The sequence below is a fragment of the Lagopus muta genome, chromosome 3, assembly GCF_023343835.1.
Source record: "Lagopus muta isolate bLagMut1 chromosome 3, bLagMut1 primary, whole genome shotgun sequence".
In the NCBI taxonomy this organism is placed as follows: domain Eukaryota; kingdom Metazoa; phylum Chordata; class Aves; order Galliformes; family Phasianidae; genus Lagopus; species Lagopus muta.
In genome coordinates, this window is record NC_064435.1 from 60,941,862 (window position 1) to 60,966,951 (window position 25,090).

Here is a 25,090-nt window from a genome sequence, read left to right on the forward strand (position 1 = left end):
TACTATTAGTGGTAAGGTGCTGGCACAGGCTGCCCAGAGAGGTTGTGGATGCCCTGTCCCTGAAGGTTTTCAAGGCAGGTTGAATGGAGCCCTGAGCAGCCTGGTCTAGTATTAAACGAGAAGATTGGCAGCCCTGTCTGGGGCAGGAGTGTTGAGATTCATGATCCTTGAGGTTCCTTCCAACCTGGGCCATTCTGTGATTCTGTAATAGTGAGTTTTCTCTTGCTGATAACCACAGGCTTGTGCACTGCAAGCTGGCCAAAGCAACTAAAAAGAGACAAATAGTCTATTATGACTCTATCTAACTATTGTTCTTAAGACCTACACAATTTCTCAAGCACTTGAGCAAAATCTTGAACCTCAAAATAGATCAAAGAATGAAAATAGCAGTCCCACTGCTAAACTTCTAGAATAAAGAGTACAACAGAATAGAATAAAGTTGGTACAACAAAAATGACAATATGCTATTATTGGTCTATTTTCAGCTTATATTGTAATAAGTTGCTAAACAGTGCTACTTGAAGCAACACTAAAATCACCACATTGGTTTGAAAATATATATATATATATATTTTAAATTAATTGCGGTTGTTATTCCAAGCTACATCAATTGCAGCTACATGAAAAAAGCAAAGTTCTTCTCATAAGGGTAAATGAGTTATTAACAGCACTATCCACATCATTACTAAAATGCATTAGACAAGTATGTGTAGAATTCAGATACAGTAAGAAGTGCTCAGTGAAAGGATTTGGTCAGGACTTTTCTGTGACAAGCCACATTTGAATCATCCCTTTTGTTCTTTTCTCTTTTTGTTGTAAAAAAAAAAAATCTAATAAAATAAGAAGCAATCTAACAAAACATTAAAATATCGCATATTAGAGAATTAGTCCTTAGCAAGTCTTTCCTATATACACAGTACTGAAAATGTGTTGTTGTTTTTTTCCTCTGAATTTATTAAGGATTAATTTCTATCCATTTGATCTTAATGTACTTCTCTCTAATAGATCAAATTGCTCTCCGTTATCAAATTTCTGTTTGTCTTAGTACAGCACCATACTGGGAACTCTTGTTCAGCTGATTATCTCCCATTGACCTTGCCTTCACTCGAGGAGTCCTTTTCGTCATCACCATTTTATACAGTACTATCCTCCATCCCATAAATATACCCTTCACTCTTTGTGAGCAGCTCTAGTTTTTATAACTGGCTACAGTAAAGTGATCATAGTTTGCCAAGCAATCCAGATGGATCTGAAGTACAGACTTGTCTTCTTTATCATCTCCTGCACCTCAAACATTTGTGACATTTGTAAACTTTAGCAGTAACTATTTGAAATTGTCTTTATGGGTATTATGGATATAAATATAATGGAATAAATTATGGATAAAAATATAAATAGAATAAAGCGGGCACACTTTTTTTTTTCCCCCCTCAAAATCCTATGTAGAATCATGGCCATTTGATGATAATTTCTGTTTAGAAGTACTTTTTGAGTCTTATGGTTTACCAGTCTTTAATCCATTTAATATATTACATGTTGATTTTGTATCGCTCTCATTTCTTAATCAAAGTGTTACGTGGTAATAAGTGGAATGCCTTACTGAAATCTCAGTACTCTATATCAACTTGATTATCTTTAGCAACCAAATTTGTAATCTTATTAAAAATATATTAACTTAGCTTGATAAGATCTATTTCTGGTACAACCGTATTGACTGAAAGCAGTTATTTTACTCTTTTGATTCTTTATATATCAAGTCTCTTATCAGCCATCCCATCATCCTTCTCTAGTGTTATTATGATAACAGCAGGCTTGTGGTTACTGATGTCATCCCATTTTCCCTTTTAAAATATCAGTACCTCATTGGCTTTCTTCCAGCCTTCAGTAAATTTGTCGGTATTTTACAAATTGCTGAAAAGCAACAATAATCCAGAAAGTCAATGCTTTAAAATTCTTGGAAGCAAATTGTTTAGATCTACTGATCTGAAAACGCCCAACTTAATAAACTTCTTAGTAGTCTCTTCCGGTACAACAGGGATGAAACCATCAAAACTCAGCAGCCTCATATCTCCTCACAGAGGATAAAGCAATTTTATAAAAAAAATCATTTTTCTGTGCTACTCAATTGATTATTTATTAAAGTTATAACTAGAAATTTGTCATTTCAAAATTTTTTGCTTTGTGTTTCCTTTCTCTTTTGCTACAGAATATATTCTCAGAAGAAAATGTTTTCCTATTCAGCATTTGCTTAAGTGCCATCAGGAGTTGGTAACCTGGGAATTGACCACAGTCTATAACAGTGATCACTCAGGTTGCAGTATTCACTGCTCTCAGAGTCACACTTCACCCCCTCACTCTCCTCCAAATCTGTTTTAGTTGTTAGTTGTTTTAGTGCAACATAGCCAATGCAAGTCTTTTAAGAGGAAAATCCCCAGCTAGAACCACTCCAATAATCACATATAAATTTTCTGAATATCACTTGGTGGACTGCCTTCTTGGAGGTTTTCCTGTACCTTCAATCCTGAGAAGATGAGCATACATTTTTAGCCACATCGAATTTAGTGTGTGCATCCTCTGGTATAATTGAACTCTGGGTGAGGGTTCCTAAGAGTAGGAAAGAAAATCCACAAGAAGATGTCTAGATATGCTGTAGTGTCAAATCTCCCAATGTAGTCCAGCCTACATAGCCATAGAAAAACAAGGAAATGATTTAGCTCACCTTCAAGCAACAATTTCTTACTAGTGTTGAATTGTTAGTACAGTATGTTAAAAAATTAAATCCTGAGATACTTGGTCATAATGAAGCATTTCTGAAAGTCAGTGAAAAATGGAAGAGAAGACTTGGGACAGTTTTAATATTTTCTTATGGATTAAACTCAGGAGCAAGAACTTCCCAGCTCATTCATATGGTGTTTTGATTTGACATAAGTTCCAATGTCGGCCAGCTGTAAACTCAACACCTTCAACAGATGTGGGATTTCTGTGGTGAAGAGCATACCCATAAAATTACTTAGAACTATGAGATAATAAATGACATGTAAGCCAACTTGAATAATTTAATAATTTTAATTTTCATTGCAAAAAAAAAAAAATAATCAGCAAGTCTAAGATAATGTTAATGAGTTATTATCAAGTTTAGTACCTGAATGACAGCATTATTCCAGGGTCTACTCATATTTTCTCTGTGTTGAAACTTGACAAACAGCAAGATTGATACAGAACAGCTCCTGTTTGGAGAATCACTAAAGTTCGTTTATTTTTCACACTTTCTAAATGAGAAAATAAATTATACTATGGTATGTTTCACATCATTTGGCCAATGTATCTGCGGAAGAAAAATCTGTGGGGCCAAGTCCAAAGTTTACAATCACACTACACATGAAAGGTCTTCAGTACTCAGTTTCAGTACTTTTCTACTTCCTTTAATTTTTATGTATGAGAAATATATCCATAGCAGCCTTATCTTCCTTAGCTTAATACCAGCCTGGAGACTGCACTCCCTGCTGAAAGCTGAGATTTATTTCCTTGATTCCTAACTTAATGTTTATTTCTTTTCTGTACTTTTTAGGTCTTCTTTAACTTAAATATTTTAGATGCATGGTGTTCTCCAGCATCAGTCAGAATTCTCTACCTACTGCAGTTTCTTTGCATCTTTCATCACAAAAACTAGAAATTTTCATGTAAAGGGCTTTGAATACGACACAAAACTACTTTTCCCCATTGTCATAACAGGAAAATTTAGTAGGCTTCATCAAAATACTTGTTCATTGATAGACACTGAGAACTTTAAGATGCTTTCAAGAATTTTATGTTGACTTTCACTCTAAACAAAACTCAAGATTTAGAAATTTGGGAATCATATTTATTTTAAATGAAAACAATAGTGCAGAAGGAAACAAGACTTCATAAGTCTGTACAGTAACCTCACATGCTTTCATAAGCTGCTGTTCATTATATCATAGCAAACGTATATAAGGAATCGTACATAGAAGATACTACTTCTTGCTATAAAATTATGTAAACTTTTTCTTATAGCTAAATCATGGTTCCTGACTTTGGACCAGAGATACAGACAGCTTTTCTTTTGTGCACTTACGGCGGTAATTGGTGGTCAGTACACACTGTGTTTTATATGAGGAAAATTATTACCTTTAGTAAGCTAATATATCCTTCCTTTCAATTCTAGTCATTTTAGAATTACTGAGTCTTGGTTTTGAAAATATCATTAAAACATGAGTTCCAATTTCAAAAAATATCATAGAAATCTGTCCTATTGAAAGCCAGCATGGTTTAGCTTGCTCAATGACAGATTGGAAACCATATTTGGGAACCTTATTATTATTAGTAATCAGTGCTGAGTCGGCCTTTCAGAATCAGCTAAATACTGAACTCAAACAGAAAAAAAAATAGTGCAAGTCTCCTTCCTGTGGTAGATTTGCTCTTCTACAAATTTCTTTGGACTTTATGCTTGCTGAGCCAAACTCTCCCAGCCTGTCATTTGCAGGAGGATTAAACGGATATTCCTGCTTTGAATCATGCTACTGAAAGATGTTTGACCTCCTTCTGTGTAAAAGTTGATAGATCATTTTTAATAAATCTGTTTCCAACTGAGCTACATAATAAGGGTGCGAGGGAAAGAAAGCTGGGGGTAAGCAGAGAGGGTCCTACAACATATGGAAAGTTTGTATAAAACTTATGATGTTAACATGACTTCTTTCACCTAAGGAGAACCCATAAACTTACCTATTTTCTCAGCCTACAAATTCCTTAGTATATCCCTGGGGACAGCTGAATGGTTCAATTCAAAGGATTTTTTTAAATTTCTGTAACCCTAATCTTCATCATTATTTCTAATTCCTCAGTATGAAACCAGAAATATTGATGATCTAATACATTTTACAGAGCAGCACACTACCTTCTTTATGGCACTTACATCATTATGTAATATGTTATAAAGCAACTTGCATGTTGTAAAACTCATTAAAAAGATATATTTTTTTCTCTTAGCTTGAGTTCATGATGGCCAAAATTGAGGTGGAAAGCTATTAAACGTCCAGAAATCCTAGCATTACACGTTCCTTTCAAATGTTCTTTTCTGCCCTCTTACTTGGTGTTTTTCTGTCACATTTTCAGTATTTCTGATGTGGGTCTATTGAGAGGTAATTTCTCAGCACGGCAGCTGAAGTAAGACTCCTATGGGATTAGTAACCCAACCTTATAAATCGTTACCTGGTTTCTGTCATTTACCCTGATTCAGTCAGGACAGTTACTAACTGAATGAAAGTGGCAAAAACCAAAGTGAAGGTAGAATGATATTGAAATATAATACAACATAAAATTATATGAACATAAAATTATAAATTAAGCTTTCTTCAAAAATGATTGTATAGATTTTAACACTTCAGCCTTTAGTGTCAGAGCTTTATCATCAGTGAAGTATGAGCCATTTTGTTTGGGAAAACCACAGATTAAGAAAATATGACGAGCATTTTAAAAATTAATTTAGCGTTTTTTGCCTGTTACTGTTTTCATCACTTCTCAGGTTCCTTTGCTATCCTATTGCATACTGTAGCATGTGTTTCTTATTCTAACTTTGTGAGATTTTTGGACACTAGTTACAAATACCAGGGCATATGCTTATTTCTCTAGTGGCTGGGAAAATTAGGGACTATCATAGAATCATAGAATCCTTAGGTTTGGAAGAGACCCTTAGTGATCATCTAGTCCAACTCCTCTGCAATGAACAGAAACATCCATATCTAAATCAGGTTGTTCAGAGCCTGGTCCAGCCTGGCCTTGAATGTCTCCAGGGATGGGGCATTCACCATTTATCTGGGTAATCTGTTCCAGTGTCTCACCATCCTCACTGTAAGAGTTTTTCCTTATATCCAATTCAAATCTACCCTCAATAAATTTGAAACCATTTCCCCTTTTCCTACCATCGTAGACCCCATTTAAGTGTCTGTTTGGCTCTTCCCTGTAGCTCCCCTTTGGATACTGAAAGGTCACTATCAGGTCACCGCAGAGCCTTCCCTTCTCCAGGCTGAATACCCCCAGCTCTCAGTCTGTCCTCGTAGGACTGTAATTACACCAAACTATCAGCAGGAATAAATTGCAATTCTGTTCCCATTGAAAGTTCTTGATTCCAGAAGGACTATGTTTTAGCCTTAAAGTGTAATTTGATCTGCTAGAAATGGCCGCTCTGCCAACAGCATTCTACTTCATTTATAATTCAAGAATTAGTGTAGCTTCTCATAGCTAGCAGCAAGGAGGCAAACACCGCTTTTGCAAAGGCAGAGCAGGAGTCATTTGGTTGGGAGTAGTACGTCCAGTGATGTGTGGTGGTAGGCTAGAACTGTAATGCAAACCAACTTACAGAACACTGGAACAGGCTGGCCAGAGAAATTGCAGTCTTCTATGCAGATACTCAAAACTTGTCTGGACATTTTCATGTGCATCCTACTGTAGGGAACCTGCTTTAGCAGGAGGTTGTACTAGATGATTCCTAGAGGTCCTTTCCATCTCCTAAGATTCTCTGATTATACAGTCTTCCGTTTAATTTGGAGATAACAAATTAAAAACTGATTTGCGCTATTAATTTGCATACAACTTCACTCATGTTTTAATGAGGCGACTACTGAGATCTTGTCTTCATCTGGGTATGGAAAGATCCTGTTGCTATGTGAACATTACTCTAAGTGTCTTTGGATAGACACTGAAACCAAGGAACTCTTCACTTTTGCAAGCCTTCTCTGTTGAAATTAATTTCATAGGGTCAGTCATGACAAACAAACAATACAGGTATTTATAGAAGAAAAAGAGGGTCTTTATGTAGGATTCTGCATGCTGGACCAGGAGATAAATGATTAAACTTGTGATGCATTCAGAACAGGAGTGTTTTTTGCTTTCTGAGAAATATTACTGCTGAATAAAAGAAATACTGCTACTTGGAGAGTAAAACAGATCAAATAAACTACAGGCCATATGCTCTTAGTGCTAATTATGGTGTTAATTAAGAAATGTTATCACAAGGAGGTCTGCTGGAGGAAGAGAATCCTTCATACGTTTTTCTGGACCAGTAAACTGTGGATAAGTTCTCACTCATAAAGTTTTTAGTGATACTTTTGGTGGCACTTATTGTCTTCACTAAAGCCACAATATGTAGAGCCATTTAGCTACAGAGAAAACTCCAACTAACAATGTATGAAGTCCAGTCTGACTGTACAGACTTTACAAACTGTAAGAAAATGAGCTACTTTGATGGCTGCTCCCCATTGTTTTTTATTGCTCAGCAGCACTCAAATCAAATCTGGGGAATGTAGTGGATCTCATCTATGACTATCTCACCAGGATATGTGTTCTGGTAGTTCTCATTCTCCCCTCATCAACATGAATCAAGTCATTTCACTACAGAAGAGAAGGGAGTATGAGCAAGGTAACTTCTGTTTTTCTTCGTATTCCCTAAAACCTGACTTTTTCTAGACAAGAAAGATGGAACTGAGAAGCCAGAGATAATTATTTGTTTTGAGCTTGCAAGATAAACATTTTATTAATTGACTATATAACATCAGGACTCTGGTCTGAACTGGAACACTGACTGTTGGAGAAAGACATTTAATGGAAATTATAGAAAGACTGCTGTTCAGTTAAGATAGGAGTTGACCAGAACAAGAAGAGTAATACACATGTATGATAAACGTACCCAATAAATAGCACCTGGCCCTCATGTTGAACTTTCCACCTGGATGTCTTCCTTTTGCCTCTTTCATTTTAATGTTCTTTCTTTAGTTTAATCCATGCCCATCTCTAGTTATATAACTAGCTAATCGGGCTAAGTCAAATTTATTTGTTGCAAGTGAGAGTACAAAATGGTTCAGAAAGTTCTTCTATTTGCTATGTAATTGTTTTGGAATACCTGGAAAGAGGCTGCTAATTTAGAATTGAATTAGAACCGGTGAGTCTGATGTTTCCCTAGTTAACATCAGTTCTTACTACAAAACACTTTGTTGTTATCTTGGGAAAGACAAATAGCCAAAGGAATCTGCTTGTGTGAGAAACCTCACAAAGTGACCATCAGCTTTCAAGTAATTTAGGCTGAACCAGGTCTAGCAGTTTCTTTACAAATGCACCACACCTGTGGATGGCACACCTCTAGCCTGTGAGTTTAATGGGAGGAGCTGCTTTTTCTAGTCCTTTGTATGACTGTTACCACATTAAGATGCCTGTTGAACGACCAGTTCCTTGTAGAACACATATTAGGCAGGCAGGTTTTAGGTTTTGTGTGTGTGGTTTTATTTATTTTAAAAAGTAACTCTTTTAACTAAATGCGTGGACAGGCTTTTCATATGCATTGCCGACCTCCTGTCTGTTTAGTGCCTTTGAGCAAAGGTCAGCGCTGGGGTCTGGCTTCCCTTTCTCCACTGGGCACGGAGGTGGGATGGATTGGGTGTGGGGTGCTCCTAAACGACCTGCCTGTGTTTTGAGGATCCAGGGTGCTCTTCATGGGGGCAATACGTGAGAGAAGTTATGCCGGTGCTAAAAGGTGTTCTTTTATCAGGCAATTAATTTGGAGAAGTATAAGCTTATAATATACGATCTGGATGATGGAGATCACTGCATAGAAAGCTATTAAAGAGGGTTTTTTGTTGTTGTTTGTTTGTTTCTTTCTTTATATCGGTGGGATTATGTATAGATTTATATATATATATATATATTTATTATTATTATTATTTATTTATTTTTCTCCTTCTCCCCCCTTCTGAGTGAGCTGTTGGCATTTGGGCTGCAGGGGGTGCAAGAGCTCCATTGAAGCCTGTGGGGCTGAGTGCCTCTGCAGGTCAGACCCCACATTGAATAGGCCTTTATCACCGCAAGAGTGCCCGGCTTCGCCATGAATCCAGCCCTGTAAGAGGGGATCAAATCAGCATGCATCCTGACAGTGTAAGCTGCAACCTTAAACTCAGAGCTGTAAGTGAGATCTCAGAAAACGGAGCAAGCTTGTATTCAGCCTGTGAATCTCCCCCCAAGAATACAGCATGCCAAATCAGCAGAATCACTTCTGTTGATCGCAGGAAGAGGTCTTTTTTACCCTGGATGAGAATGCCAAACTAGTTTCTTCTCCAAGAAAATGTGATCAAGTGAGAAATGTGGTGTGTTAGCTGCACAGAAAAGAATATATAGGAAGATACAGTAAAGAAAAGACTGTTCATGCAGATTTTTCCTAGCATTATAGTCCCAGTTCGTATTTTTTCTTGTCTGGGGGATCCTGTGAATGATGTGCCTCTCGTTTATTTATTTACTTTCCCTCTGTAGTGTGCATCACTTTCTCTACTCATTTTTAAGCAGGAGTACACTTCACTTTTGAACTCAATGTTTCAGCATGCCACTTAAGAGACTGCTCCATTTAAGTGATTGTCACTCAAATTAGTCCAATTGTTTCATGATATATAGTCTTCTCTTCTGCCTGGATTAGCCAGCTCAGTGACAGTGACAAACATGCACTGGTTGTTGTTAGACAGAGGATTCTCACATGGGAGAACACATGTACATCCAGTCGGGACACACACGTTTCCTACCAGTGAGAGGAAGAGTTTTAGCAAACTGGTATTTATTGCTTGTTCCTGCATGCATGTTTTGTGTGTTTGATGGCACAGCTCGACAACAGGAAATAAGGTATTGAAGGAACGTTCCCAGCATGTAAAGACGTTGCTCCCAAAGGATTAACAGAGAACCTCTGCAGTTAAAGTATGAACTGATTATTTACAGCTTGGAATTTTCTAACACTGAAATTAGGGTTAAGCCTCAAAATAACAGGTACAAAAGAAGGATCTAAATCTGCGCAGTCTGAGTTGGCAGCACATAGAGGGAACTAAAGCCAACGGAAGCTGTGAGAGACTTGGAAAAATCATTTTGTTCCCACAAGTGCAAAAGCATCGGGGAGAAAAGGGATTCAATACTTTCATTCAATGATATATCAACTATATAGGAAGAATGTTTAGAAAAAAAGCATTATGTAAGCAAGATTTTCCCAAGTAAACATATGTAACAAAGCTGGTATTCTTATGCGGGAATATTGTAGTAGCTTCCTTAAATACTCTTTCAATCTTAAAAAAAAAAAAAAAAAAAAAAAAAAAATTGTTTGCACATGCTAGCTTTAATATTTGCAATGATATAAAATTGTCATTCCTTCTCTGAGGTAAATGAATTTTATAATATTTATCAATCTGCTTTATACAGGTAGGGAAAATATAAAGTTAATTTCTTCTCCCTCATAATAGTAAATTTATTCCAGAACAAAACTACAAATTCAAAAAACATGACAGAAATGAAATTTCTATGGGCAGATAATGCTGGTAGAATCAGGTCTGCAGATTTCTACTGTCTTCAGTTTTGGCAGGATGCCTACTGAAACGAATTCTAAAGAATAAAACAGTTTTCACGATTAAAACAAGGAGAATTTCACTATGATGTTGTAAAAGGTTAGGAAAAATTTGCACTAATTGTTTTATTATGTTTCTACTAAAAATGGAATCCTAGAAAATCAATCAGATCAAAACCTAGGCGAGAAGTTCAGATTAATTTTCCCCCAATTTTCTTCAGTGCATGTTTAATACATTTTTAAATTATTTTTATTCTTTTTTTGAGAAACTTTTTATAGGTACTTGTAAGAAATTGCATTTAAGTTCTTCGTATTTGCATACATTACACAGCAAATTTTAACACATTTCCATGACTGTTAATATAAAGAAAAGATATCATATGTGTCATTTAAATAAGAAAATCTAATGTAGTATTTTCCATTTCTTTTATTTATTTATATATTTTAAACTGAACACCACCACTGGAATTTCAAATGTTATTTTTTCCTTGGTTATGAAGTACATTATAGAAAATATGTACATAATTTAGAAATTGAGTTCATCTGTAGATATAATCACATGGCAAAATGTGAAAAAAGAATGGACCACTTTGGTATGTGTGTCTGAATTGACAGGACTCTGCTTCATTATGAATTAGGGGTTCTGCGCATACATGTTACCTATGACAGTTACATGGGATGCTATGCATTAGATTATATACATACTGAATTGATTTGCTGTAAGATGTTTTTTTCTTCCCTATTTTTTTATGGGAGAAATGCTGCTTTCAAATGCATTTTTTATTACATTCCAGAATTTCATGTGTTGCTATTTTTTTTTTTTTTCTCCTGGAAGTTAGAATTTTTTCCCGTGTGCATAATTTCACGAGTAATTTTTCTTCAGAAGCTGCCAGAAGAAAGTACATTCTAATATTTTTTATTAAAAATAGTCACCTCTTATGATAAAGCTGTTTTTGGACAAGGCTGCACAGAACATTTCTAGGAGCAGCTCAACAATGACACTGGTTTTAGAGAATAAAATCATTCAGAATGAATCATGAAGTTATTAATGATTTGCTAGATGAAAACATCAAAATAGTTGGGTTTTCTTTAAAACTCACAACTTTTGTTCTGTTTTAGGTTTCTTTTGCCATGAATTGAGCTTGTGAGCAGAAGGCATTAGGAAGACATTTTATCTTGATTAAAGATTGACGTGCATAACTCTTTGTGCACCGAAATCAAAATATGCCCCTTAGAGCAATGGCACTCGACCTTTAACAACTCAAGAGCCATTTAAAATCACAAAAAGGCACACAAGTCAAAAATACGAATTGTGTGTGACAATCTTATTAAAAAATATGAAGAAATGCATTCATAAAAAACAGTTAAGAAAATCCAAAGGCGCTCTTCAGTTTGTGTCTTTGGGCAAAGTAATTGATTGAATAGATTGTATGTTTTTACAAGAAGGAAAAAAAAGAAACTTTACATACGTAAATGGAAGGGAATGGTGAAAGATGTCATCCAACAAGTTTGCGGAATAGCTGAAAAGAAACAGAACTGAGCCAGCATGTCACACTCAGACCCATGATGAAAGCTCTATAGATCTCTGAAGGATAAATTCCATAGGTTGAGTTCCACTGCTGTTAAATACTGTAGGTGCTGAGGTTTTCTCCTGTTAAAGTTATTCATTATGTGGATACCAATTAACAATTTTAATGCAGATTCTGCTTTTGACAAAGTTTTTGCAACTAGGACAGCCTTTCCATTGCTGAATGCATATTTAGCAGGCAGAAGTCTCTTCTCTGAATATGTTCAGTTATCTAACATGAAAATCTCTGCTGCATATGCTGCATTTGTTCCATGAAATGAATACCTATTTGATTTTCAGAATAAAACTGAACAAAGGCTGAGTGAAGAATTGCAATAGCAATCCACAGTAGAAATGAAATTCTTCGTATGTATGCTACTGCTGCTGCAGGCTGTTTCACCAGGGTGTCAGTTCTGAAGCCCAGAGCCAAATTCAGTCTTTTGCTACTTCCTTTCAGACCCCTTGAACTCTAAGGGGCTATGGAAGGTAAGGAATTTGGTTTTTACTTATTACGAAGCTGTTTAATGCAAGATGCATGGTGAAGAAGTGCCAACCATGAAATGTAAATGCTGAAAAATGACTCTGTTTAACTCCTTGTTGCTTTACAATGCTATGGACAAAAATTGGACCTGACATTTCTCTTTGATCTAGTTTGCCAATCTCGCTCTGCTGCTATCAGCAGCATGTGACAGATGCAGACATTAGCTAGGGAAGAGGGAATAGGGAAGAAAGAAATGTAATCCTCCCCATGGCCTTCATCGGAGGATAGTGAATTGGAGCCAGACGCTACATATTGGACAGCACTTGAAAAAATAATGTTCTTCTCCTGGAAAATGTGACACATACCAGGATTTTGGGGAACATGGTCAAATGGGTTAATTTATTTGCAAAATGAAGAAATGAGGACAAAATGACAGAAGCCACAACTGAAAAAGTGGAGGCCACTTGAATCTATGCTGAAAATAAGATGTTCTGTTTCACTGTGATTACATAAAGTAAATTAGAATGTGAGTCTTGTTCATCAATGTGTCTTCTTTTGAATTTTGCCATGTTTTTGGTCTCAATAGCAGCAAAGAGGAATGAGGACGATGTAAGGGATGAAGTGACTTACAAGTGAATAAAGATAGTGTTCCGTCAGCTTTGAAAAGAGATAGCAAAAATGGAAAATGATAGGTATTAATAAAATTGTAAGTAGAGATGATTGAAGAAGAAACAACTTATGGTATTTCTCACAGTACAATACTTGGAGGGCACCTGAAAAAATAATCAGCAAATTTAAACCATGTGCACAAAAAAGATAATTCTATGACTCTAGTGGATTAAGATAAGAGTGAACAAACTTGAGGAAAATTGGCCCAATCATGCTAGAAACTCTCTCACCTTTCATGTTTTCCTGTATTTCTGCTTCACGTGTGCCCTGAATTCTCTGCCATCTGGCTGATCTTTATGGTGATTCTGACATTCCTATTGTGGGTTACTCTAATGAATATCCAACCTTTTGGCTTGCCTCGGACTTATTTTTGAACAAAAATTGTCTGAGGTCCCATATATGTAGGTTGCTGCAAAAGCAATGCCTCCAATCTATTTCCATGGAAATGACAACAGGTACAAAGAGCACAATAACACTGTTTGACAGAGAAAATTCTCAGCTACAAAACACTATTTGTCAACAATGTCACCACCATTAGCTATGCGTTTTCACTAGTGATTAACAAGAGCCTGCCTGTTGCACTCATAACAATCTGTACCACTGAAAGTGGCCCATTGTCACCACTACTGAGATGTACCACCCACACTCTCGCTGTGCTCACATTCGCTGTTTGGTCTTCATAAACATTCAGCTAGCATCAGTGGATATTAATGGGTGCCATTTTTTTCTAAATTGAGGAATTCAGAGGCAACCTTTGCTTTATACAAAGTTCCATGTCAGACGCCATTGTGTCAGTCTGCCCCTCTGCTGCCATCTGCCACACCACAACAAAATAAAATGGAATACTGGTGTAAAGGTTCTGTCTCTACTGCCATACCACCAACATCTACCTCTGACAGGCCAACATAATAAAACAAGAGACATTACTTTCAGAGCAGCCCTCACAAAATATACAGTACCATTAATATATAAGTAACAAAAGAATTTTTAAATATTTTTCTTAAAAGATGGTTCAAGGGATGGAACACCTCTCATATGTGGACAGGCTGAAAGAGCTGTGGCTGTTCAGTTTGGAGAAGAGAAGCGTTTGGGGAAATCTTATCACAGCTTTTCAGTATCTGAAAGGGTGCTGTAAGAAGGAAGGGAACAGACTCTACCAGGGCCTACAGTGACAGGAAAAGGGGAAATGGTTTCAAACTTACTGAGGGTGGATTTGGATTGGATATAAGGAAAATGTCTTCTACAGTGAGGGTGGTGAGGCACTGAAACAGACTGCCCAAAATACTGGTGGATGCCCCATCCCTGGAGACATCCAAGGCCAGGCTGGACCAGGCCCTGAGCAACCTGATGGAGCTGTAGATGTCCCTGTTCATTGCAGGGGAGATGGACTAGATGGCCTTCAACAGTCCCTTCCAACTAACGATTCTGCGATTCAGTGTATCTATTTTCAAACTCCTTTTTCAAAGCAGAAAGCACAGCTCTGTATTCTTCATTGTTCAGAGTCCTGTGTTCAGCCAGTGTATCAAAATGCATACAATTATTTGTCATCATTTTAGTCAGCACTGCACAGCAGTGCCTTCCCTGTGCCCTTCTTTCAGTACAATAGCACACTGATGGTTTGACTGATACTGAGCAAAGGGTGTGTGCCTGGAACCACTCTGTGATGAGGAGTCCCCACCTTTAAATCAAGGGGAGTGAGTGGGTCACACTACAAACGGTGCTGGGCTGCAGGGGGCCCACAGGCTGCAGGTTGGACAAACCTGCTCTAATGTTTCCATTTCTAAGTCTCAAATCCAACATGCCTTCTTGTGAAGGTTTGCTTGTGTTAATTGTTCAAGACAGGGAATACAAAAGCTAGAAGTAAACATTGCCCACCGTTTTAACTTATACACTTATTTCACTCCAATTTATAGGAGGGAAAGGAGGTTCTTTGATATGTGTATACCCAGCGTGAGATTAAGAAACAACAGTTCAAATGTTGGTCCGACCGGTTTATTACAAATCTTAATCAGGGAGGTGGGGAAGAGAAGGACCGCAATTATTATGAATAAGGGTGATGGGGAAGAGAAGGAGGCAATTGAAAAGATAGGAAAGAAGCAAGAATTGCATGAAGTGGGGATAGTCACTACCAGGATCCAGCAGCGGTCCCGTTGCACGATGTTTGAAGGTCCAAGGCAAAAGTGCAGGGGGAGAGCAGCAGTAGCATGGCCAGTCTTAGGCAGCAAGAAGGTAGCAGGAAGAAGTGGCAGGGTAAGTCCAGGAGGAAGCAGCAGGACTTAGGTAGCAGGCCCAGGAGAGTCCGTCAGCATGCAGGCATTCCATAATGAGGGATCTGGTGGCAGACACCTTTGTTCTTCAGCATGCAGGCATCACGTCATGAGGAATTTGTTGTCAGAAACCTCTCAGGGGAGAGTAGCAGCAGCAGCAGCATGGCCAGCCTTAGGCAGCAAGAAGGTGCAGCGACAGAGTAGGTCCAAGAAGGACAGGGGCAGGACACAAGGCTTCTCATGTCCAAAAAACCCTCTTCTTCATGAGGAATCTGTTGCCAGAAATCTCATCTCATGATTGTAAGTCCTCTTTTTATCCTTCTTCTTCTGCCCCTGTGGCATTCCTGGGCGCTTGGGTAAGAGTCACGTGCAGTAGCCCCTGAGAAAATCTCCCTTGAGAAAAGCTCACAAAAAAGACTGCTTCCTGGCCATCAATCTGTGGCTTATCTCTCTCTCTCACTCACTCTTTGCCTCTGGCCTTGTCCATCTGTGTTCTCCAGACAAAGGATTTCACAACCCTTGTTCAGGACTTGTCCATCTGTGCTCTTCAGACAAAGGATTTCTCAACCCTGGTCAAGAATTTGCTTGGACTTGTTCATCTGTGTCCTCAGCAAGTTTTGAAGCAATGGCATAAAGGAATAATCTCTTATAACATTATCTTATATATTTATCTTATACATATATATACACATGTATTTAATTTTAAAAATGCTTGTTTTTTTCTATATGCATCCTGTTGCTCCTCTGACCGCCCCATGACATTGTTATTTTCAATGTGGAACACTGCATCATAGAATCATAGAACGGCTTGGCCTGGAATGGCCCTCAAAGCTCACCCAACCCCACCCCATGCTTTGGGCAGGGCTGCCCCCCACCAGCTCAGCTGCCCAGGACCCAACCTGGCCTTGAGCATCTCCAGGGATGGGGCACCATAGCATCTTTGGGCAGCTGTGCTAGTGCCTCATAGCAAAGAATTTCCTTCTATTATCTAATACAAATATCTCCTCTTCAAGTTTAAAGCCATTCCCCATTGTCCTATCACTATCTACCATGTTAAAGTCAGTCCCAATACTGCCATCCATTTACCTAAAGGCAGTATATTTTTTCTGCTATTCCTTATTTTTATTTTACTTAAATTGTATAACATTTCAAACTATCAACATAATTAAAACAGTACTTAGCATTTTAAGTTAAGATTTACTTTCTTTATTGTGCCATAATACATACTGTGCATATTAGTATATTAGTATGATTTACTAAAGCGGGACTTACATTTGGTTAGCTGCTGAATCAAGGACAAATAGAAATAGCAAGCCTCTTACCATTGTGACTGTTGAATACAGTCACAATGCTGTGACTAGCTTCCAGTGAACTTGGTAATAAAGGTAATGGAAAAGACAATGGTACTATTAAGGCAAATAGAAATCCTATGTCCCTGAGACCTATGTGAAAATCTAAAGAAAACTCTGTCCTTCATGGAGGAAGACCAACTTAGGGAATGTTTAAATAAACTGAACTGTAACCAAGTCTATGCAAGCCACAAATGCCAAGGGAGCTGTGTGATGTCGTTTTGAGACCACTTTTGATTATCTTTGAAAGGTCATGGTGACTGGGAATTTCCTGATGACTATAAGAAAGAAAATGTCATCCCTGTCTTCAAGAAAAGCAAGAAAGAGGTCCAGAGAACTACTTAAGTTAGCTTCACTGATTGCATGTAGTATGATGCAGGGAAGAATCTATCCAGGAAGGTTTTGGACACATGAAGGACAAGAGATGACTGGATGTATTCAGTATTGGTTTAGAAAAGGAAAATCATACTTGACCAATCTGATAGCCTGTAGTTCTATCATTCTGTAAGATGACTGACTTGGATGAGGGGAGAGTGGTTGGTGTTGTCTTTACTTCAGTAAGACTTCCAGCACTGTCTGCAATGAATTTCTTACTGACAACCTGATGAGTCACAGCTGGATAAAAGAACAGCGAGGTGGATGGAGAAGATTTTGAACTGCTGCACTTCAAGGATTGTGATCAGGAGAGTGAAGTCCAGCTGGAGGTCAGTCATAACTGTTGTACTTCATGGATTAGTAATTGAGTCAGTGTGGTTTAACATCTTCGTTAAAGATTTCAGTGATGGGACAGAATGCATCCTCAGATTTGCATACAAGCAGTGATTGATAAGCCAGATGACTACATTCCCATCTAAGTGAGATCTAGAGAAGTTATAGAACTGGGCCAACGGGAATCTCCTAAAGTTGGGTCAAGTGAAATAACAAATCTTGCTCTAGAAAGGAAGAAGCCCAAGGCACACATCCCATTCAATCTGGGAGCTGACTAACTGGAAAGCAGCTTTGCAGAAAAGGCTCTTGGGCTCCTGGTGAACACCAAATGAAACATGGGCCAGCAACATGCCCTGGCAGCAAAGGTGTCTAGCAATACCCAGACTGCACTAGAGAGAATTTCATTATCAGGTCAAGAATAGTGACTCTTCTTTTCTACTCAGCCACGATGAGAGCACATCTAGAGCAGTGTATCATGATCTGGGCTGCCCAGTACACAAGAGGAATGGACATGCCAGGGATAAAGCCAGTGAAAGGCCACAGAGATACTGAAGGTACTGTAGTATATAACATATAAAAAGAGACTGAGAGAGCTGAAATCATTTAGGTTACGAAAAGGAAGACGCAAGGGCAAATCTTACCATAGTGTGATTGAAGTGAGAACAGAAAATGGAGCCAAACTCTTCTCAATGATATCCAATAAAAATATGAAAGGAAATGGGCTCAAAATGAAACTCAGGAAATTCTGCTTAAATATGAGAGGAAAAAAATACCGTTGAGAATGTTTCTTCACTGGAATGGATTGCTATGAGTGGCTCTGGATTCTGTGTCTGTGAAATTATTCAAAATACAACTGGTCAGTATCCTGAACAAGCTGTTGTATTTGAGCCTGCCTTGATTAGGGAATTGAACTAGATGATCTCCAGAAGTCCTTTCTCATCTTATTTGTTTTGTGATGCTGCAAGAACATTTAGCAATGTCCCCTTGAGAGGAGTATCAGTGAAACATTACATATGAAACCTAAGAGCATATCTGTGCTAAGCAATAGAGTCTCGTACATGGAAGGGAAGATCAGAAACCATGACAGGGTATCTGTACAATAACCAGATTTCTGCTTGATGCTGCACTGTACTGTGTGGATGTACATCTTTGCTCTTTCTAGATCTGTGTTACAGAGATATAACTTAACAGATTTCAAACTTCAAAAAAATGTCAGTGGAGGATTGTTGTTGAGTAGACTACATCTAGTAAAGATTTCAAGCCTAATAATATTCAAAACTTTAATTTAGAAGTAAATACAGAACTGTTGACAAAATCTGGAAGGACTGAGAGAGATATTAACAGTGTTGGCAGCTAGGTGGACAAATCCTGATACATTTGTGAAAAAGATGCATTTATATGAAAAAAAAAAAAAAAAAAAAACCAACACCACAAAATTACATGCTTAGGAGTACTGTGTATAGCTACAGTATGGAGGATTGCATTCTGAGAAGCAATTGATCCTGACAGTGGAGTATTTGAATGGTGATGTTAACACAAAATCTATGCTCTTTGGAAATGAGAACAGGGAAGAAATGAACAATTATGTAGATGTGTACATGTGCTTATTTTTAATATCCACATTTTAAAGAATACCCAAAATTGAAGAAAAGAACCACACCAATTATTTGAGGCCCAGGAGGAGGCATTTTACTGCAGAAAAACATAAAGATCATTCTGTTTATCATATTAAAAATGTCAGAGGTGATTTGATCTCACATTAAAAGTAGTGTCAAGAGAGAGTATGGGGAACGAAAGGCTCTTTAATCTAGTAGAGAGAAGCATAATTAGAACCAATGTCTGGAGGCTGAGGCTAGTCAGAGTCATCTGAGAAATCAAGCATACAATTTTACAGTAGGTCTGAGAAGCCCTTAATACAGATTACTGAGTGATATATTTTTCTTCTCATGGTATCTTCAGCTCAGGACTGGTTGTCTCTTTGGAATAGGTGGTACTCCAAGGTATTGTGGTGCATACAGTGAAAACAAGATGAACAGGCTTGCTATCAGTCAGCAGGTCAGTTTCACTTGACTGATAATGGATGCCCTACAATTGAGATCTATGCCACCACAACTGTGGAATAAAATGCTCTTCTCTGTTCTGTTACTGACTATTCGAATTTCTTTTAAGATGAACTGAATGGCAAATCACAATACTTGGTTTTGGCCTTAAAATCTATTTTTTACTTTAGAGACCTCTTTACTATGTATTTCTAATCTTAGCTATCCTGCCCTGTCCTGTCCAAGCAGCTGTAAGGCCATCAGCTCTATGGGCTTATATAATTGTCTGCAAATAACAGACACTGTATGTATAAAATGCTAACAGTATACTAAATAATGTATAAACAGAACTTGGATGTTGGAATTGAAGGAACAATTTCTCAGCACCTTAGTTAGACTAGCATTTAACACTTATGTCATGAATCCATCTTAATACAAGGTATCAACAGGTTAACATTTTATAACATAAATATTGGCATAGAATCCCTTCGTTCTTCTCAACTTCTTACATTTTCATGAGCTCAGTAAGCTGAAACAATAATCTTAAGAGTAAGGAAAAACAAGACTAAATTACAAGTTGCAGAGGCTATTGTCAATTTTACAAATCCAACAATAGCCTGCAGGGTTCCAGGTTTGTTTCTCGCTGCTCAGGAAGCTTGTGTGATTTGCTCACACATTTTTCTTATACCCCAGAGCTGTGCATCTGCTGGAGTCACGGATCTAATATTCTCTTTGAACTTCCTTAGCATCCAAGTGCATGCTGTGATCCATAATTAGTGCACGCACATACATACACACACACTAGCTATATTAACTCCTAAATGTCAGAAGTTTCCCTGTGTCCAACACCTGGTTTAGGCATTGTACAAGAATACAACTTTTGCCCTAACCTTGACATTGAAAGTCTGAAGATATGTAGAAAGCACAATATTTTTGCATTTCAGATATGTACTACTTTATGATACAGTTTTCCAGATGTGATGCAGTATTTAGGAGGCAACTGAAAACAGCACAGGAGCCCAAATTGTCAGTATAGTTTCCACTGTGTTCTTTTTTGCCAGGCTGTTACTCCAAAGTTAGGATTTTTCTTTTACCCTTCTCTGTGCTTGTTGAGTAATATCCCTGCTAATATCCCTGGAGGACGAAGGTGCGTTATCTGTCCATAGGGCAGCATGGCTAAGATGTTATCAAATATGTATCACTTCTGGGGGGAGGCATCTCAAGCCAGAGGGCAGCTTTTTTTTAAACACACTTAGACACTGCAGTCTGTAGGATATGCAAATAGATCTGACAAGTTGTTCCATTTGTGAGTAGTCTTTCTAGAGACATAAAAGAGTACGTAGAAATCTATCTAAAAACAACTGGATTAAACTTGCCAAATTCTATGGCAAAGTCCCAATTAACATGGAAAACAGTGAAGACTCCAGGGCTGCTGGGTCCTTCACTGTGAACACTTAATAGGTTTATTATGAAAGAGCAACACTTGTTGAGTCATTGTTTCCAATTAGTAGTACTCTAATTTCTGTTAATGATCGTGATTCAAATAAACCTGCACTCATTTCACAGTAATGAGCAAGAGGCTAAACAGCCCATATTCTTGAGACATCCAATCTGTTTTAATGGCAGTAAATAAAGAATAGTGGGAGAGGAGAAAGCAGATACACTGAAGGGTACTGGTAAAGGTTGCATTGTGGAATGCAAGTAGTAATGTAGAGGTATCATACCTGTGTTTACTTTTTGAGCATTAGCCTCCCAGTTACTGGAAGAATTGTGTTCACTAAAGCAGTTGTATTCAGTGACACAGTTATGGAACCATGGAGTTCTTCTTTGGGATATTCCAACAGCTATGCATGAAACTTTGCAACATTATTCAGAGGCTGAAGAGGGACTTCTGTTAATGAGTTATGTCAATATTGTCATGAAAGTACAGATTAATTAACATCCATGATTATTAGCTGCATAATATACTAACTGAAATCGAAATAGCTTTCAAGGCTAAGGTTTTTCTGATATTATGCAACCAGTGCAAATAAAGTGCCAGAATACATAAATGAAAGTAAACATATTTTAATCTGAAGTCTTGTAGGCCACCTGATAACCTAGAGAAAAATTATAGCATGTCTTACTGATTTTTTTTTTTTTTTGAGAGTTATTAAGCAAAAAATATTCATTTTTTTCATATATTTAAAGTATCAAGTGATCTTCTTTCTAGAAGACTTGTAGTTTGGCTAGTGTGTGACTTAGTAGTAGGTGGAAGAGTATGTCTCATGAGGTTCCCATTGGGCACAGCAAGAGGTATGGCATGGAACCAAGCTGTATAACAGGGAATAGGTACAGTTCAATATGGCTTCCAGAGCAGGGAGACTTAAATTCATCACCTGAAAATTATTTCTTCTCCTCTACTCCATGGCATTACTGATTAACAAAAGCTGGTTTCGAGGAACTCTCATGTCTAAAATGTGGATTAAAAGTAGATGATTTTGGTGTTTTCTGAATGATTGTAAAGCAATTATTTATTCCTCGAAGCTCTACTATGAAACAAGGAAAATGAATATATTGCAATAGATACTAACATTTTCTTCCTTTCCTTCTATCACATGCGGGTTATTTCAGTTTCCTTAGAAAAACAAACATGAAGCTATTTTCAATCAGAAATTACACACACGTGACTCTACATCTGTATCTCTGTATTTTTTCTACAGACCTTTTCAAAGTAGACAATGTGGATGCCTTGCGCTCTCTATCCAGCTAGAGCATACCATAAAGCTAAAACCAGATCTGTCAAAAGAACCACAGCAGTTTCCTGCTTTATTTCATTCAGAGAACCAGATGAAAATTTCCTTTACAAGTATAGTACATTTGGGCCTTCAGCTATAGTGAACTACCACTGGAGAATGATAGTTTATCATTCACAGCAGTGAAAAAGGAGGTCATACAGGGATCACATCTCCAATGACATAAACATGAGACTTTTCTCACAACCTGTCAAACTTCAATTGTTGGTGAGATCTGTTGTGTCAGTGTTTCATAATAATTGCTTCTAAGTCTTGTTAAAGGTCTAAAACAAATTACCTGAGTGACATGCTTTTGGCACCAGTGAAAAAATAGTGTGGGGAATACACATTGCATAACAGACTTGCCTACTAAGATTTTGTTTGAGTTTATTGCAGCCATTTCACTATTATTTCCCATTATTTGAAATACCATACTAAGAGTTGCAAGTTGTGTCATGCTCACAAGGAAGCATTTGTTCCCTGGATAATAGCCTAGCTGGCCAACGTATACTCATTCAAAACAATAGATGTCTTTTTAAGATGAGGTGTTCTGAACAAACCGAAAAAGTTAATCCTTTCACTTATGAAGGCATTTCTTTAGAATTAAAAAGTAATATTGACCATCTCTACATTGCTAGAGAAACTGCTTCTTTTAAATCTCATTCTTTTAAATGGTTGGCAGGTTATATATACTAATGGAAATCAACAGCACTTCTATACTAATCTACAGAAATACTCTTATCTGCAAAAATGTATAAAAGAATATATATGTGCATTTTATATATATAAATATATTTCCTTGTTAACAGCTGAAGAGAAAGTGAAATAACTTACTGCTTGCAAATGTTTCTCCTGTTTGATTATTAATACTGAGATTCACGTTGTTTTTGTGCTTGTTTTTTGTTTTAACATTGACTAAGCATGCAAGCAAAAATCCCAGTGAATGAAGAATGGGACCAGCCCATCTCCTTTTTTCTCTCGTAAGCGTATTTCATAAAGGAGGTCAGATGGGTGAGCACAGCTCTTGCAAAACTTACAATATCAACAAGGAGTTAATTCAAGTATAAAATAACTCACTGGAAAATGAAGGATGAATACTTGATTGCATGTTTGTGACTATCATTTTGTTAGACTTTTATTTAAAAAGTAAACAGCCCAAATCCCTCTCTGCTTGCAGGACCAGGTCTATTTTTCAGGCACAAACTGCTTTTTGGATTTGATAAACAGGACACATCAACTAACAATTTAAACTCCAAAGCCATAGTAATAGATATGTGGCTTTTTCCCAGAGGCTTGAAGTTAAAATGCTACAAGCACTGCAGAATGGCAGCTAAACACATGTCCCTGGGGCTCTGCATGGCTTCATTCTGCGCAATGATGGAAATGTGGAAAACACGTTGAATGCAGATTTGGATATTTCCACCAAGCTGCAAAAGCCAAGGGGATTTTCTTGGATATGTCAGAGGATCAGACTCTCATTGCTTGGGTTAAAGCAAAAAGTTACAGTGCTGAACTTCAATTTTTACCTTGTTCAGGACCAAAAAAAGAACTGCAAATAAAAAGCTCGCAAATATGACATTATACTTAAGATCAGCATACTACAGTGCACACAAATCAATACATTTTCATTACAATCTTTTTTTGTGTGTTTGTGTGTGTGGTTTTCTTTTCACTTTCATGCTACTTATTTTTTTGAGTTTTGTTTGTTTAAATGCCATCCCAACACATGAATTTTGATTTGCTATTCTTCTCGCTTGGTCCTACAGAGTAGTGTGTGGTGCTGTTACTCATTCCTCAGTTTCAGAGGTCTGGTACTTCCATCTTAGTACAGCCTGGGCGTGGAACATGGAGGAGATCCCCCTAACCTGCACAGCACATGGTTTTCTGAAGAATACTCCTTAATTAGAAAGATGGAATCTCCCAGGGAAAAGTAGATGATGTACAAGAGAAATTTTCCTTTTGATTGCTGATTATTAATTTAAGAATTCACATAGTCATGGAGTTGATGATTAGCAACTATGTAATTTCCTTAAAATTGCCTTTGCTGTGTACTGATGACAGTATAGAATGGAGGGCTGTTGCCCTGACAGAGGTTTGTATTTGCAGCTTGCTTCTGCCTCTATAGCCTACTTTAAACAGCATAAAAGCTGTAGTGTGTAGGGACTGATTAGTATTCCAAAATAGTTTAAGAGCCTCTGATGGGCCTCCTTCACATGTATTGTGTAAATCATGAATAACAGTGCCAAAGCAGACATAAATTAAGCCGTGTAAGTTAGCATATAATTAGCAAGTGCAGTGATATGAATCTCTCTCTGGTAATGTATTTTTAACTCAGCCAGCAGCAAAGATACAAGACAAGTCATCCCTGCTAGGTAAGGAACCCTGTTTCATCATGTGTTTGCTCAGTACAAGAAAAGTCCAGTGTGGTCTACATTCCACTGGGGTTTCAGAGTATTACTGCAGAATAATGCTGATAACGCTAAAAAGTGATTGCCGTTATTATGATGGTGATGTGTATGTGAAGTTTCACAAACAACTCTTCCCATAGTACTTGGCATCAGACCACCATTCTGCAAAAACAGTCATCCCACTCCATTTCCAAAATAAGAAAAAGCCTTCACCTCTTGCTGAGAAAATACAGTCCTACAGAACTATGCACCATTTATCACATATGGCTTGTCAAACCAAAGCAAGCACTCTTCTTCGACTGCCCACAAACTGACAGTGAGAAATACTGTTCTGTCATATTTTATTCTCCACATACATTCTAGAAACAGCCCTATTTCAGATCTATTGTTCAGCTACAATCTGGACAGCCCAAACTACTCTTCCCACCCTCCAAAGTATATGGTGGCTGT